This window comes from Meleagris gallopavo, chromosome 3, assembly GCF_000146605.3.
Source record: "Meleagris gallopavo isolate NT-WF06-2002-E0010 breed Aviagen turkey brand Nicholas breeding stock chromosome 3, Turkey_5.1, whole genome shotgun sequence".
In the NCBI taxonomy this organism is placed as follows: domain Eukaryota; kingdom Metazoa; phylum Chordata; class Aves; order Galliformes; family Phasianidae; genus Meleagris; species Meleagris gallopavo.
In genome coordinates this window covers 2,036,475-2,048,836 of record NC_015013.2, presented here as the reverse complement: position 1 = coordinate 2,048,836, position 12,362 = coordinate 2,036,475, and the positions used below count along the sequence as shown (strand labels likewise).

At 39.3% G+C, this 12,362-nt stretch overlaps 1 long non-coding RNA gene across 2 annotated transcripts in view; it reads left to right on the top strand.

Moving 5' to 3' along the window:
• LOC109366541 overlaps positions 1-12,362 on the top strand; it is a 60,610-nt gene that overhangs the window by 40,488 nt on the left and 7,760 nt on the right. For both annotated transcript variants that reach the window (XR_004159092.1, XR_004159091.1), the window contains exons 3-4: positions 8,263-8,402; positions 10,376-10,567. This is a non-coding gene — a long non-coding RNA (uncharacterized LOC109366541). The remainder of the gene's footprint in view (positions 1-8,262; positions 8,403-10,375; positions 10,568-12,362) is intronic.

Below are 12,362 nucleotides of genomic sequence, written 5' to 3'. Positions count from 1 at the left end.
GACACTCTCATTTTATTTGATTTATTAGCTCCAATTCTAATTATATTATATTATAGTATATTATAGTATGTTATCTTGCATTCCGATATCTTATTTAGTAAATTAGTTTGTTTCTCCTCAGATTGTTGCTGCTGCTTTTGTTTCTTACGTCCATCTCTCTACCTTTTTTCCCCTTTTTGCCTTTTTCCCTTTCCTAGAGTGTGGGTCCATGGGTTTCCCCTCCCTGCTAGTCACGGAACTGGGCCGAACCAGCCTGTAAACTGTTAACAAAAGAGATCTCTGTTATTCTCAGAAGCAAGTTTGTTTCTATTTATTTACCCTTCACCATCCTTCTTTTTATTACTGTCTAAACTTATATTTATAAGATGCAACCAAATGAAGAACTTGTAGGAGTAGGAAGCATAGCTACAAAGCCTGTAAGTGCCAATTTTCACATATTTAAAAATGACTTCAGAAAAGATTGCACACTTCTCAATAGCAGTAAGTATCAGTCCATGCTATACTCTAAATAGCATAAATGACATTATATGCAATTAGGTCTGCCAGAAAATTATATGAAATTCCACTTTATTAGACTCTTTCATTTAGAAAGTGCAGAATCTTCACTCTAACTTGCAATGACCAATTCCTCACAGCATTAAGACTGTTTGCACGAGGAGCCTGTTAAAAACAGTCTTAGACCTAGCTAAGTTGATCAGTGTTGAAGAAAATACCCTTAAATGGTGATATTAAGATCTACCTGTGAACCTCCTTTACATAAACTGTCAGGCAGCCTCTTACGCAATCTCTAGATCCTTAATCTCAATCTAAACTTTAGGAACAGCAACTGAGTTATTTATAGGGCATCATATGTGTTGTAGATAGTATCAGGTTTCAATGGCCTGTGAGGACACATTACAGATCCTACTGCATGTATTACCAACATGCAGAATAGCTGCTTTACTCACACTGAATTAGGGTTTCTATTTGAATCTACTTCCAGGAATAGTCTGGCTACACACAGGCATTTTTGCCTTCTCCTCCTTTGAACTTTATAGATTAGTTTGTACAGGAACAGAAAAAGAGGCATCAGAAAATTCACATGAACTGTGTTCAAAGCTGTGAATAGAAGTGTCAGCACAGCCCAGCACTCTGTAAAGACGCTTGAACTAACTCTGAAGGACTGTCATGTCACTGGAGCTCTACTCTTACAGAGTAATACTTCCAACTTGCATTGCTTTCCAAGACTAGAAAGCTCTTTCAAAATATTCCAGGGTTGTCTTCAATCATTCTTATTTCATGCCTGTAGTACAGAAAACTAACTTAATTACTCTAGGCTTTAAAGTAAGATGCCACAACTAAATAAGGAATTAAAAAAAGGGTCAAAACTGCAAAATCTGAACATGACTAAAGCATACTGCAAGTATGTAAGTCACTCCAAAAGTAATGCCTTCAATTTATTTCCATAGAAATTAAACAGATACAAAGAGAATAATAGCATTATTTGATAGTGAAAATTCTCAGCTACAAAACACTTTTTCAACATAGTCACCATCATTAGCTATGCATTTTTGCCTGCAATGAACAAGAGCCTGCATATCATGCTTTTAAAAAATCTGCATCAGCAAAAGTGATCCACTGTTTCACAGCTACTTTGATGGTGTCATTTCTATGAAAATATTGCCCAGGCAATCCATCAATCATTGGCCTGAACAGATGAAAGACAGAAGGTGCCAAATCCAGATAATATGGTGTGTGTGGTAGGACAGTCCAGCTAAGACTGGCAATGTGCTCCATGGTCTTCAAACTGGTATGGGGCCTAGTGATATTGTGATGCAAGATGAAGGTTATCTTCTCTGGTCTGACTCTGGAAGTTCAAGCCTAAGGCTTAGTCAGCATTGCAATATCATTTTCAGAGTGGATGATTTGTCCGAGTTTCAGGAAATCCTGTAGGATCAACTCTTTCCTATCCTAAAAGACAGTGAACAACACTTTGTCTGCTGTGGGCTTCATCTTGAGATTTTTCTTCAATGAGGAAGTCATGTCACCAATCTGTGGACAGCCGTTTTGGCTCTGGGTCATAGTGGTGACACATATCTCATTACTGATAATGATGTGATTAACAAAACTGTCATCTTCAGCCTCGAATTGGTTTAATAGGTCCTGATATGTGTGTTCTTTCTGCTCCTGTGCAACCATTTGTGGGACTCATGTGGTGCAAACTTTGTGATATTGCAACATTGCTGCCATCATTTCCAATGCACTGAAGCCAATACTTGCTCTGAATATAGTTTCCTGGTCATAATTTGCTGATTCACATGGATAAACTGATTGAGATGCTTTTTGCAGTGTGGTATGACTTGTCTTTCATGTTGCTTATCTTTCATATCAATGTTCTCACTGCTGAAATGCACAATCCACTGCTTCATTGTGTGTATATGTTAGGTCTAAATGTTCAGTAGGCTTTGATGAATGTCAAATGGGTGCTTTTTTTCCCACATTTCACGTGCACTTCCACGTCAGATGTTATTTGTTGTTGTTGTGCCATCTGTTGCAAGACAACAAAATGTAACAGAATATTGTGAGGAAGATTCAATCCCTAACGCCATATCACCAACATCTGCTACAGACATTGCAGGTGAACATAATGAAATAGGAGGCATTATTTTTGGAACAGCCCTTGTAATCCAAAGAAAAAAAAAGCCAACATCAACAAACAATGCTGTCTATAACTATTTGGAATAGTATTAGGCTCTACCCCTTTATTTTTTGCTCTCTTATTGAAAGAATGAATCTGCTGCAAGAAAATATTTTGCACATACAAAAATAGACTTTCTAAAACACCAGAAATTGAGCTTTCTGTGTTTTATACTACAGGAGAGTCTGGCCAAGAAGGCCAACGGTATCTTGGGTTGAATTAAAATGAATGTGGCCAGAGGGTTAAGAGAGTCAATCCTCCTCCTTTACTCTGCCCTAGTGAGGCTTCACCTGGAGTATTGTGTCCAGTTCTGGGTTCTCTAGCACAAAAAGAAGACAGGGAAAGAGTCCAGCAGAGGGCCACAAAGATGATAAAGGGCCTGGAGTATTTCTTGTACAAGGAAAAGCTGAGTGACCTGGGCCTGTTCAGCTTTGAGAAAAGAAAGCTGAGAGGGGATCTAATCAATGTCTATAAATATCTAAGGTGGGAGGCAAAGGGATGAGGCCAGACTCTTTTCAGTGATGTGTGGTGACAAGACAAGAGGAAATGGCCACAAACTGAAGCACAGGAAGATGTATATAAGAACTTCTTCGTAATAAGGGTGACGTAGCACTGGAACAGGCTGCCCAGGGGGGTTGTGGTGTCTCCTTTTCTGGAGATATTCAAAACCTGACTGGATGTCAAGCTGTGCAACCTGGTCTGGGGAGCCTGCTTTGGCAGGGGGATTGAACTAGAGGTCCCTTCCAGCCCCTACAATTCTGTAATACTGTGATTAGTTCTGAGTTCCACCATTGTTTTTTATCCATTTCTGCATTGGACAAAGATAAATTATCTGATTAGCTTGATGATGATAGAGTTGCTTTATTGTTTATTTGTGATGCCTGCACTCAGATTTAAGTAGAGAATGGTTTTATTACTAAGCACTCTGTGTAATGTCTTTGAATAGTTAGGAAGATTACTGTAATCTAAAAGTTTTAAATAGCTGATCTAACTTTTATGAAGCATCCGCAATTTGTGGATACCAGAGGGCCCAGAAATGAAAAAAGTGACTTGGAATACAGTTGTTCTGATCAGCAAAAATGTGAAAAAAGTACTAATGAGAACTAATGTCTGGAACCTGTGGTAGGCCCCACACTCCATAGAACTTTAACTCATTTTAGAATTCTAGCAGATGTTAGAAGTTTTATAGAAATTTTATCAGAAATAAATCCTTCACATGGGAAGTTTGCAAGTTCTGCAAACTTCATGCTGAATTTATAAACTTTGCATAGACTCATGTAGAGTTTTCTGCACATAAGCAAGGGATCATAGGAGATTTGTGGCCAAACTGTGTTGATACTGAGAATAACTGACAACTCAGAAATCTTGCTCGTTGTCAAGATGAGACTGTACAGAAGTTTATAATGTACTACTGTTCTATAGTTAGAGAAAGTACATCCTTTTCAAAATCTGTGGTCAATTACCATATCACAAGAAAATGGGGGCCAATTTTTAATATGTACTTTACACTAGGTTAGAAAAGTTCAGTGAATAGTTATGGAAGTTACTAAGCTTGAGGCTGTAGGCTTGAAGAATTTTCAGACTGCCACAAATGTATAAATGAGTTTCCTGCAAGCTAGATTATTTTTCTAACAATCCTCACATGGAACTAGGTTAAGGTATTAATTTAAAAACAAGGAGGAAAAAAACATTTTTATAGAAAGAATTAAAAACACAGAGAAAACAAATATGGTGTTGGAGGTTAACCCTGGTAGATGGGTAATCACCACGTATAAACTTACTCATTACAGGTGAGGGATGGGAAAAAACACAAGAGCTAAAGCAAGAAAACATGAGAGTCAAAATAAAAAATAGCTAACTAAGTAAGAGAGAAATGAAAGAAAGAAAATAAAATAGATGAAAACTCAATCACTTATCACCTCTCACACTCAGAAAGATTCTAAGACAGTTTCCAAGCAAAAGATGGCTAACAATGTATCTTCTTCATCTTGCTGTAGAGCACAATATTGTATGGTATTGAACATCTTTGGTTAGTTCAGGTCATCTGTTTGCTGTATTCTCTTCCTGCCTACTTCCAGACTATTCCCTGGAGGAGCAGAGCAAGAAGAAAAGAAGGCCTTGATGCTATGCCAAATACCTACACAATACTAGAAGCTACTGGATTTCATCAGAGTAGGCAAGGCTCCCTCTGTTAGGTAGCACAGCAATTTAGCATGATTACTTCTCCATTCAGGTGTAAAATCCCACAAGATGGCTAGGCATCCACTCAAATCCTTCCACATATGCAACAACCTCAGAGCATGTTTCATTATCACCTCACCAATAAGTCTTATGACTTCAGGAGCCTGTGCAACAAAGTTGTCCACATCAATTGCAGAGCTCTTCACAGAACAGCTCCCCTCGCACAACAAAGTTAATGTTAGGTCAAAGTATATAGCCAATGTTTGTATCAAAGTATTACTAGACAAAGAGAAGTAAAAGAATAAGCTGTGTAGCAAGAAAAACCCGTTATCTACACAATAGCTTGACAATTAGCAACTGCTATAGCCATAGCACACTCAGTTAAAACTGCTGTTGTCTTGAGCCCCATATGTTGGGGTTCAAAAAGAACTAATAGGTTAGCCTTAGCTGGCAAAAAAAAAAAAAAAAAAAAAATAAAAAAAAAAAAGGTCATAATTGTCAGATTTGTATGTGAAGTTAACTTTGATGGTAATCAACTCGGATGACTATGGATTTATAGATCACTGAATCTTTAGAGTGTTATGGTCCAAATTTACAAACTAGTGATTTTGCTAAATAGTCTAATGCACCTTTAAGAATGAATAGATATTTACAGGTTGCAAATTTATCATAATCCTAGGTTCATTTGTTTATTTTTAATTAAATATATATATTCCAGGTGCTTTTGTGGGTGTTGACACTGATGACATTGATGAACTATTCTTTAAGGAACTAAGAGAAATAGCTAGATCAACTGCCCTTGTCCTTATGGGGGACAGATGTTACAGAACTGTTAATCAGACATTAAGTGGAAACTCCAGAAAGCTGATACAAAGAGGTTCAGGAGATTCCTAAAATGCTTTGATGACAGCTTCCTGGTCTAGATTCTAAGGGAGCTGATGAAGAAAGGCGCCCTCCTAGATCTATTGCTTATGAACAGAGGAGGTCTCATGAGTGAAATGGCACTTGGTAGCTATCTTGGCCATGAGCAACCATGAATAGGTCAAATTTAAAATCTTTGCTGATAGAAAGGAAAACTGCCACCGATACCTCAACTCTGGAAATTGGGAGAGCAGATTTTAGACTGCTCAAGAAGGTTGTAAAGTCTCTTGGGAAACTGTTTTTGAAGGTATGGGGTCCATCAGTACTGATCATTTTTTAAGTACCACCTCATAAGAGCATAGGAACAGGTAATTCCAAAATGTTTGAACTCATGCTGGTGAGCAGAAGGCCACCTTGACTAGATAGGGATCTTCTATTACAGGTGAGGTGGAAAAAGAAAGTGTATAGCCACTGAAAGTGAGCGTAGGTAACATGGAAAGACTACGGGCATGCTCTTTGACTTTGTAGGGAGAAAATTCATGGTGATAAAAAGCTCAGTTGGAGTTGAAGCTTACCAATATTGTAGGGGACAATAAAAAACGTGTTTTTTAAAAATATGTTAACAACAGAAGAAGGACCAGATAGAATATTAGTTCATTACTTAATGATAATGGTTGTCTTACAAAGAGAGACTCAGACAAAGCATCTGTTTAATGCTTTCTTGGCCTCTGTCTTCTGTACTGTTGATGGGCTCTGGCACCCCAGGTGGACTGAGCTGTAGGTTTGTAACTGTGGTATTAATCAATTCCCAGCCAACCCAAACTTGTGCAGGATTTGCTTCTCCCAGACTACTTGGAGAGCTAGCCAATGCCATTGTGAGACATCTCTCAATTATTTTTCAGTGATCTTGGGAACCCAGAGAGGTTCCAGTCAACAGAAAGCTGACAAACATTGTTCCAATTTTTAAGAAGGGTAAGAAAGAAAACCCTGGTAATTACAGGGTTATTACCTGATAAGTTTCACTTTAGTGCACAGTAAATTTATAAAAAAAAAACAAACTATGCTAGGATTTACTGAAAAACACCTGAAGGAAAATGTGGTCTCATTAATCATAACCAACACGGGTTTATGAGGAGAAGATCTTGTTTAACTTTTTCCTTTTGTGGCAAGGTTACCCATCTATTTGACCAAGAAATACCAATTGATGTTACCTCTTGGAACTTTGGTAAAGATTTAATATTTTTCTCACAGTGCCCTTCTAGACAAAATGTCCAGCATACAGCTAGACAAAAACATAATGTGATGAGTGAGCAATTGATTGATGAATTGGGCCCAAAAGGTTACAGTAAGTGGTACTGAATCATTCTAATGCCAGTCACTAGTGGTGTTCCCCAGGACTCCATTCTAAGGCCAGTTCTCTTTAATGTTTTCATAAATGACTTGAATGTAGGTCTAGACAATGTTTTGAGTAAGTTTGCTGATGATACTAATTGGAAGGAGCTGTTGACTCTTGTCAATAGCAGAGAAATCTAAACAAATTAGAGAGCTGGGCAATCACCAACAGTCTGAAGTTTAATAAAAGCAAATGCTGGATTTTGCACCTGGGAAGAGGTAACCCTGGCTACACATACAGACTGGGGGATGAGACACTGGAGGGCAGCCCTGCTGAAAGAGATTTGGAGGTCTTGCTTGACAGCAAGTTGAATTTGAGTGAACAATTTGCTGAGGAAGCCAGGAAGGCCAACTGTATCCTGGGGTGCATCAGACAGCATTGATATTTGTTCAAGGGAAATGGTTGTCCAGCTCTGCATTGCACTGGTGCGGCCTAACTTTGAGTACTGTGTGCAGTTTTGAGTGCCACAGTACAAAAAGGGCATAAAACTAGTAAAGCATCCAAAGGAGGCCTACGGAGATAGTGTGGGGTGTAGAGGGGAAGACATATGATGAGTGACTGAACTCCCTTGGTTTATTCAGCCTAGAGAAGAGGAGGCTGAGGGGAGATCTCATCATGGACTGTGGCTTCCTCATGAGGGTGAGTGGAGGGATAGGTGCCGAGCTCCTGTTTCTGGAGAATGGTGATAGAACCTGAAGGAACAGCATGAAACTGCTACAGGAGAGGTTCAGACTGGATATTAGGAAAAGGTTCTTCTCTGAGAGGATAGTCAGGCACTGTCTCCTCTGGGAAGCAGTCATGGCACCAAGCTTGCCAAAGTTCAAGAAGCATCTGGAAAATGCTCTTGCACATGTGGTCTGATTTTTGGATGTTCTGTGTGGAGCCAGGAGTTACACTCAATGATTCTTACTGGATCCATTCCAAATGAGAATATTCTTTGATTCTATGAATTTCTTCTTTTATAAATACTAATCTAATATTCTGTTATTTTTCAACTGAGGCAGAAGGGCAGTTGTGATTTCCCACCTTATAAGGTGTCCAGATAATTTCTTTCTCTGTGCAGCCCCAAACTTGGCTAGTTTTTAGGGAATAATCTCACTTTAGGCTGCTGTTGACCATATTCTGAATTATCAGTATAACAATATTTCAGATGAATATCAACTGAGAACAATCATCTATATCTCATACAAGTAGTGGAGGGGAAGTTATCACTATGGGAAATTCTGGAACAGTCTGAAGAACAGAAGAAAAACTCCCTTTATTCAAGAACAGATGGACAAGGCAGATCAGGTATGTGTAAAACTAAGAAGCATTTTTCACTTATTTCCAAACTCAAGGTAGTAACAGTTTTCTCAACTTCAGATCTTGATCTTCCCACTTGTTAAATCTGTCTTTTGCCAATCAGCTATGTATCAAAAGCAGAAATACACGACTTCAATCGGCAACAGGGAACTGCTGATTGACAGTTAGTGCTGATCTACGTTGTTACTATTAAGACTGAAGATGTCTTAGCCACCTGAAGTAGATCATCACATACTTGTAGCATGCACTGAAGTTTGCTTTATTTGTTCTCTAAAGAGGCTGAAATTATTTCATTTACACAGTTAATTTAAAACTCATCCTCAGTTAGTTAAAAGCCTCATCCTGAGAAACTGCTGAGCAATTTCTGAAATAAAGTCGTTTTGATTACTTTTTATTCTTTTTGTCCATACAGCGACTTCTCCTAGATCAGAGATTTATATTTATTATATCATTACTTATTGTGATAATGAGAAATACAAAATGGTCATTGAACAAAATTAATTTCTTTTAGGAATATTTTTAAAAGTATATGGAAACTACTTCATGGTTTAGCTTTCAAATTATAAGCAGACTAAATTTAATCTATAAAGTCATTATTTACAGCAGTGACAGATTACAGTGAGAAGAACAAATTCTGCACAGATGAAATTAACCAACGTGCATAATAAATCAAACTGAATGCCGCCTTATTTTGTGTTCTTTTTGAATGTTGTGTTCTTTTTGAAGTTTCCACTATGGTTTATAGAATCCCTTTTGGATATAGGCTTAAAGGATTATTGGGCATTCTTACACAGATTATCTGAACTCCATAGACAGGTCCAAGACACAAAATTAATATCTGGAAGTGTATCTAATTTTGCCATATCTTAGAATATTGTTATCTGGGCTTTGTCCTCCCGGGTACACATTCCAAAGCTATAAGGAAGTGTTTGCCATTCCACTGGGAATCATAGAATAGTTTGAGTTTGAAAGGACCCTTAAAGGCCTTGTCCAGCCTGACGTTGAGTATCTCCAGGGATGTGGCGTCTGCCATATTTCTGGGCAGCCCTTCCAGTGCTTCACCAAGCACTGGAACAAGCTCCATGCCATTCCCTCAGCTTCTGTCACTATCACCATAGGAAGAAACCAGTGCCTTCCCTTCCAATCCCCTTCTGAAGAGGCTGTAGGCCACCATGACGCCTCTCCTCAATCTCCTCTTCTCTGGGCTGAGCAAATCAGGAGACCTCAGCCACTCCTCATACATCTTGCCCTCTAGATCTTGATTATCTAAAGGCCATGGGGACCCAAGTGATCTCTTTCTCATCAGTCAGAGGCGGGAGTGAGGGCAGAAGCTGATGCAGTTTAACATTTGGGTATGTGGCTAGTGTCATTGCCAGGGCTTTGGCTTCTACAGTCATGGAACTTATTTTGATAAAAATTGGGAGAGATGAGAGATGAGATCCTCCTGTTTGGGAAAAGAAGAATATTTTCTGTTATTTTAGCTGACTTAGTGGATCAAGCTTTAAACTAATGAACTTGGGTAGTTAGGTGCTGAGATGATGCTCATGGTCACACATGACAGGGTAGAAAAATGCACCACCAAAATAGTGAGGAATAGTCCCCTCAACCCTCTACTAGCATATGTAACATAAGTCACAAACAGGTGGCTGCTGTCCAGCTGAAAATCTATGATCTGATTTCTATCACTGAAACTTGGTGGGATGAATCACATGACTTATAGCACCACAATCTGTGGTTATACACTGCTCAGAAGGAACGGGCTGCAAAGGAAGTTTAGCGTGGTTTTACTCTACACAGAGATCAGCACTGATTACACAGAGCTGTCTCTGAAAGAGAACAGTGCAAAGGCTGAGAGTTTATGGGTGAAAGAGACTAACCAACACTTGCTACTTGGTCTAGGGGAGAATGTTGATGATGAGTTTTTTTTTCCCAACTTACTTCTGGAAGCATTATTCTTGCAGGCCATGGTACTGTTAGGAGACTTCAGCTACACTGATGTCTGCTGGAAAAGCAGTAATGTAAGCTGCAAGCAGTCTGGGAGACTCCTGGAGCATGATGAAGATAACTTCCTACTCCAGATGATAGAACGCCCAACTAGAGGAGATGCATTCCTGAACTTGTTTCTCAGCAATGCAGAGAAACTTACTGGAGAGGTAAGTAGTGGAGGAAGCCTGGGTTGCAGTGATCATACTCTATTAGAATTCATGATCTTGAGGGATTGTGGAGCAGACAAAATGCATAATCATGACCCTAAATCACTGGAAGGCAAACTTTCAACTTCTTAAGGGATTAGTTGTTAGGACCCCTGGGAAAATGCCCTCAGATATAAGGGAGTAGAAGAGAGCTGGGAGATATTGAAAGGTATTTTTCTCAGGTCTCAATCCCAACATGCAAGAAATTGGGCAAAGAAAGCAAGAGATAGGAATGGCTGAATAATTATCTCCTGTCCAAACAAAAACACATGCACACGCACGCAGACGGGGAAAGCAAGAACAGATATCCTTAGAAGATTATAAGGTTACAGCTCAGGAGTGTAGGGATTAAAAATAAAACAAAGCACAACTACAGCTAAACTTGGCTAGGGATGTGAAGAATAACAGGAAAGGTTTCTACAAGTTTGTAAGACAGCAAAGGACAACAAAAGCAACTGTATTCACCTAATGAGTGAGACAGGGGACCTGGCTACAACTATTAATAAGAAGGTGGAGGTACTCAGGCTTTTTGTCTTAGCGTTCACTGCCAATTACTCTTGCCACACCTCCTAACTCAAACAAGGCAGACACTGAGAGAATGAACTCCCACTCATCTTAGAAGACAGTCAAGTTCAAGTCCATCCAAGTAAACTGAACATCCACAGGAATAGGGTGGTCTTCAAGCACAAGCTGACGCTACAAGTACCATAAAAGACAGTCTATTGTCTTGTCAGAATTTGGGATGTTATTTCAATTAAATGGGAAAGAATTCATGATCCTTGAGGTCCCTTCCAATCCTGGCCATTCTGTGATTCTGTGATTTGGTTCCAAGTTAGGATGGTATCAGTGGGAACAATAGAGCAACTCACTGCAGCTGAGAGTTTGCCTGTACAAAGAATGCAACTCTGAGGAAGAACATTTGTTATGCTTGGCAAGATCCTACTATCAGGCATCCTGAATCATCTCTCTACTGTTTGACGTACTGCTTAATGTCAGAAAAGCTCATTACAACAAAGAATCATTCTGTCAAGGAAAGTTACAGTCATTACATATGCATCATAGTCTAGACATGGGAAGAAGAGAGATGGGCAAGGACAGATAAACACCAAGGCCATCAGAATTGCAGTTGTCTGTTTCATCTCAGGAGCACGGGTGAAGAATTACTGAAATCCCCAAAGACAATATAAGTAAAAAGGATATCCTCAATGCATTGAATAGAAACCATTACATGGGTTGATGCTACTACTCAGATCAATCTTTAAGCCTTCATTACTCTTCAACTTTATGGATGGAAAACTAGAAACATGAAAATTGGTAAATAAAGGAAGAATAAAGGAACTGGAGAAAGCAAAGTCTAAACCCCTAAGATTTCTTGGGCAGAGTGCTGAGATCCTACAGTGCATTGCCAAGTATTTGGCAGAGCTCAGAGAGCTCTGGACAGACTGGATGGAGATGAACTTGAGTTTCAAAAAAAGGCAAGTGTAGGGTCCTGCACTTAGGGAGGAATAACCATATGCAAATTAGGGGATGATCTGCTGGAAAGGAGCTCTGCAGAGGACTTATGGGTCTTGATGAACAGCAGGTTGGCCATGAACCAGCCCTTGTGGCCAAAAAGACCAGTGGTATCCTGGGCTGCATTAAAAAGAGCATAGGGGAAAAAAAGAGCAGGTCAAAGGAGCTTATCCTCTCCTTCTACTCTGTCCTGGTGAGACCACATCTGAAATACCATGTCCAATTCTGGGTTCCTCAATTTAAA